Source organism: Hoplias malabaricus, unplaced genomic scaffold (assembly GCF_029633855.1).
Source record: "Hoplias malabaricus isolate fHopMal1 unplaced genomic scaffold, fHopMal1.hap1 scaffold_198, whole genome shotgun sequence".
NCBI lineage: Eukaryota > Metazoa > Chordata > Actinopteri > Characiformes > Erythrinidae > Hoplias > Hoplias malabaricus.
In genome coordinates this window covers 42011-47500 of record NW_027100867.1, presented here as the reverse complement: position 1 = coordinate 47500, position 5490 = coordinate 42011, and the positions used below count along the sequence as shown (strand labels likewise).

The 5490-nt window shown below is 57.8% G+C and overlaps 1 non-coding gene across 1 annotated transcript; it reads right to left on the bottom strand.

The window, feature by feature from the left end:
• Nucleotides 1–261: 261 nt before the first annotated feature.
• Nucleotides 262–415, bottom strand: LOC136681993 (5.8S ribosomal RNA). The gene has a single exon (XR_010798309.1). It is a non-coding gene; the product is annotated as a 5.8S ribosomal RNA (ribosomal RNA).
• Between the last annotated feature and the right edge of the window lie 5075 nt (nucleotides 416–5490).

Below are 5490 nucleotides of genomic sequence, written 5' to 3'. Positions count from 1 at the left end.
TGTTTTGCGGGGCGCGGGGGGCGCGAACCCCCCGGCCGCTCGCCGTATTACGGTACCCACTCTCCGACGGCGGCGGAGAGCCCAGCGGGGAGAGACTATGACGGATTGGACCCGGACCTAATGGCTCTCCCTACGTCCGGAGCTCTCGCCACACGTCGGGTTTAAGGCCCGAGTCTGGGTTTAGGGAGACGAAGGGCCGTCCGAGGTGGAGGCCCTGCGAACTCCCAGCCGCGGTCTAGGAAGACCGATCGATGGGTAAACCGACCCTCAGACAGGCGTGGCCGCGGGATGGACCCCCGCGGCCGCCATGTGCGTTCGAAATATCGATGATCTGTGTTCTGCAATTCACATTATTTAACGCAGGTTACCGCGTTCTTCATCGATGCACGAGCCAAGTGATCCACCGCTAAGAGTTGTATGAGGTTTGTGCCCGGCCCGTTACAGGCCGGGCGAAGGAAGCCATTCGAACACGAGACAACGTTTGACAATATTTCAAGCCGGGTGCCTTCCCCCCCGTGGAGGGGGGAAGGTCATTGAACCTGGGCGTCACCACCGGACCGAGGAGTTACGGCCCGGGGGACGATCGCCCGAGTAGGTGCCCGAGACTTACGTGGTTTAGGAGACCGGGTCTAGGCCCCACCGTTCCCGGCGAGGCCCAGGGTTTGGTTCGCTGCGTTACGGGTCCCGGTCTAAGGCATTCAGGCGTGCGCTCAAAGCCAAGCTCTCCACCCCGGAGGGTATGAGCGAGGCCCGGTGGTACGCTCCCAAGTCCCCCGCTTAGGGGAAGGCGCTGGGTAGATCCCACCTAGTCAGGACCGGCGGGCACCGGCCGTCTCCTTCGGGTGTTTAAACGCATCCGGGGTTCGTGAGGCCCCTTCAACTCGCGCACCGGCCTTAGACTATTATACGGTCCGTCTCTGCGAAGCCAACATCGGGGTATTTGCATGCGCTCTTAAGCTCCGCTCCAACCCCGTGAGGGGAAAGAGTTTCGCCCGGCGGTACGCTCCCGTCCACCACCACCCCCTGTGCCGGGGGGATGGGTTCAGGGAGATCCCACCGAGGCCGGCGAGCACCGGCCAACGCCCTGGGGGTGAGTAAGCCCCTTTGACTCGCGCACGCACAATCAAGCCTTCAACGATCAATGGTTGGTTTAACGACCCGGCGGGCGGCTCCGGCGCCACTCTCCCCCCCGCGAACGAGGGGGGCGGACCGGGGTACCTATGCACCTAAGGCGGTCCTCGCATAACCCCGAGTTCCGAAGCCGGCTCGCTACGTCCACCCACCCGGAGGGGGAGAGACTCACGTCGGCCGACGACGAAAGGTACGAGGCTTCTGCGGTCCATACCTTGAAGGTACCCGCCGGGGGAGGTTTGGCCTCTCGAGTCCGACTCGACAACCGGCCGTGGCCAGGTCACCGTTAATGATCCTTCCGCAGGTTCCCCTACGGAAACCTTGTTACGACTTTTACTCCCTCTAGATGCCCAGGTTCGATCGACTTCCCACCTCAACGAGGCAACCCCCCGGTAAAGGGGCACCTCGGAGATGGTCCGAGGACCTCACCAGGCCATCCAATCGGTAGTAGCGACGGGCGGTGTGTACAAAGGGCAGGGACTTAATCGACGCGGGCTGGTGACCCGCGACTACTTGGAATTCCTCGTTCAAGGGGAAAAGTTACAATCCCCTATCCCCAGCGGGGAAGGCGTTCATAGGATTGCCCAGGCCTTTCGGCATAGGATGGATGCACATGCTGAACCAGCCAGTGTAACTCACGTGCGGCCCCGGGCGTCTAAGGGCATCACAGACCTGTTATGGCCCCGAATCTCATACGGCTTTGCCTTGCCCCGGATCGCTCTAAGAAGTTCGGCCACCGACCGACGAACCCCTCGGGCCGCAAGCCCCCACAGGGACCCAAGGGAGGGCCGTGTAACTTTTTAAGGCACAGGGTCTCGTCCGTTATCGGAGTTAACCAGACGAATCGCTCCACGAACTCCCAACGGCCATGCACCACCACCCACAGAATCAAGAAAGAGCCATCAATCTGTCAATCCTTACCGTGTCCGGGCCGGGTGAGATTCCCCGTGTTGAGTCAAATTAAGCCGCAAGCTCCACTCCTGGTGGTGCCCTTCCGTCAATTCCTTTAAGTTTCAGCTTTGCAACCGTACTCCCCCCAGAGCCCAAAGACTCGTGGTTTCCCTCACGCTGCCCGGCGGGTCATGGTCGCTAGCCTCACGCCGCCGGATCGCGGGTCGGCATAGTTTACGGTCGGAACTACGACGGTATCTGATCGTCTTCGCTCCCCCGACTTTCGTTCTTGATTAATGAAAACATTCTTGGCAAATGCTTTCGCTTTCGTTCGTCCCACACCGGTCAACGAATTTCACCTCTATCGGTGTGGTACGAATGCCCCCGGCCGTCCCTCTTAATCATTGCCCTCGGTCCTTAAAACCCACGAAATAGGACCGTGGAAGCCCCGGAGCCCCACTCCGGAACGACCAGCCGTCCCGAAGGAGAGACCCCGAAGCCCCGCCGAAGGGCCCTATTCCATTATTCCTAGCTCAGTCAGACATGGCACGTGTCGGCCTGCTTTGAGCACTCTGCTTTATTCAAAGTAAACGCTCCGGACCCTCCAACCCACCGTGCACCGCAGTGAAGTACCCAGCTAAGGGCTTCTCCGCGGCCGGCGAGCAGAGGACACCGGCGGGTAGGGACCAGGTCCCAACATCCACCCAGAGACAGGGGGTCACCCCCGAAGGAGCTCCCCACGCCATCCCGGAGAGTACAGGGGATCCGAGACCTGTCCCCACATCCAACTACGAGCTTTTTAACTGCAGCAACTTTAGCATACGCTATTGGAGCTGGAATTACCGCGGCTGCTGGCACCAGTCTTGCCCTCCAATGGGTCATCACTCACGGACATAGATTGAGTTCATTTCGATTACGCTCCACAGGATCATAGGACCCGCATCGATATTTTTCGTCACTACCTCCCCGTGTCGGGAATGGGTAATTTGCGCGCCTGCTGCCTTCCTTGGAAGTGGTAGCCGTTTCTCAGGCTCCCTCTCCGGAATCGAACCCAGATTCCCCGTTACCCGTGGTCACCACGGTAGGCACGTAGCCTACCGTCGAAAGTTGATAGGGCAGACACTCGAATGATACGTCGCCGCCCCGGAGGGCTTAACGATCGGCCAGAGGTTATCTAGAGTCACCAAAGCGACCCGACCGGAGCCGGGAGGGTTTTTCGGTTCTGATAAATGCACGTATCCGGGGGACAGGGGCCGGGAGAGCATTTCACGCCGACCCCCAGAACCCTTCCAACGCTTCGTTTGCATGTATTAGCTCTGGAATTACCACAGTTATACCAAGTAACGTGTGGAGCGATCAAAGGAACCATAACTGATTTAATGAGCCATTCGCAGTTTCACTGTACCAAAACCCGTGTGTACTTAGACTTGCATGGCTTAATCTTTGAGACAAGCATATAATACTGGCAGGATCAACCAGACCGACCCCCCTTGGATCTCAAACCCCGGACGGGGAAAGAGAGGGGGCGCATGGAGCCCGTGAGAGTGATCTCAGGGGACACCAGCGAAGAGGATCGAACGCGACCCCGCTGTGGGGGTCTGCAATCGACTTGGCAACTTGGAAAACGTATGATTCTCGCCCGGACGGTGCAGGCTAGGGGCCGGGTCCTTCCCTCAAACGGATCCCGACCCTAAGGCACCACCGACGCGGACGTTGAACGGACCTACTGTTGGATCGACCGGCCGACTAAGTCCCCCTCGGAACCGTTCTGGACAAGCGGACATGCCTCTTACGGGCATCCACGAGCCATGGAGGCTGGGAGCACAAGGTGGGGAGGATCGCTCTAAGCACTGTATTTAGGCTTAGAAGCCTGCCCCTGGTGCTCCGCGTATACCGAGCTCGAACGGCCGTGAAGGACAGCCGTTAAGGGAAGAGAATGGAAGAGAATCCTGGCCCCCTCAAAGCGCGAGGAAGTCGGCATAGGTTTTACGGTACGCCACCACCGGAGCCGTCTGATGTTCAGAAGACGAAGGGTTTTGCCCTCAATCTCGTAAGGTCGAGGGCTCACCACCGAACTTCCAGCCGCGGTCCTTGGTAGGACCGATACGCGGACAAGCCGCAAATCCTGGCCCCCTCGCAGTGCGAGGAGGTCGGCAAAGGTTTACGGTTTCGCCCCCCGGAGCCTACGGAAGTCTGCGTTTAAGAAGACGAAGGGTCGGATCCCGTAGGCCGACCCTGCGAACTTCCAGCCGCGGTCTGTGGAAGACCGATCCGTGTCACCTCTAATGCGCTCTTTGCCTCCGGCCGTTTCCAGCCGGGGGCCCGGTGGTGCGCTCCCACGTCCCGCTCAAAGGAGGGGAAAGGTCGGGAGATCCCACGGACCGGCGGATAACCGCCGGCCAACGCCTCGGGGGGTTACGCGGCCCCGTCGACTCGCGCACGGGCAAATTTATGGGTTTAAAAAGGGGGACAATCCTCATACGTTCGACCCCCCGGTGCCCAGGGAAGTTGACCCTCCCCGGGCAGGCATATCGAACGAATCATCGGTCGGAAAACTCTCTCTTTCGGGACGGGGGAAACCCCTCATACGCTCGACCCCCCATGCCCAGGAATGTTTTACCTTCCCAGGCATACATCGAACGAATCATCGGGGTGGACACAACGGGCTTATAACAATCGACGGGGCGGCCCGTTCCACCCGCCCCACAAGTGGGCAGATGGTCGGTGGCCTATAGACCCACAGGCAGTCCCAATACCACCGTGATACGAGATCCGGGGTTGGGACTTGACCTTAAAGGTACCCGGTCGAGGCGGACCGAGTGGAAGCCACTCGGATTTATGACAGTGGTAGGCCCCACGGACCTTGGGGACCACTCCCCATCGCTCTGCCCGGCACCTGGCTCGGAAACCGGGACTAATTTTGGCAGTAATACGCTATCGGTCTTGGTTCTCATTGGTTCATACACCCAAGATGGGCGAACGTCGAACGCGAACGGGAGCGATCAACGCCCATAACCCAAGAATATCAGGCAAAGGAGGTGGAGTATGTGTAATTTACCAAAATACCCTAGAAATTAGTCTTAAACAATGTGACACCTTCTCTTCTTTTGAGGTTCTCTCCACTATTATTACAAATCCGGTCACAAAAAAGGACGCATTTTTATTATGCAATATTTACAGACCACCAGGGCCTTACTTAGAATTTCTGAAAGAATTCAGCGATTTTGCTACAAACCTAGCGGTGTGCAATCATAAAGTTATAATTGTAGGAGATTTCAATATCCATTTTGAGAAGGAAAGTGACCCACTAAAAAAGGCATTTACCTCAATCTTAGACTCTATTGGTATTACTCAAAATGTAACAGGGCCTACACACTACTGCAGCCACACTTTAGACTTAGTTCTGACACTAGGTCTTAACATTGACAAAATTAATATCTTACCGCAATCCTCAGCAATCTCCGATCA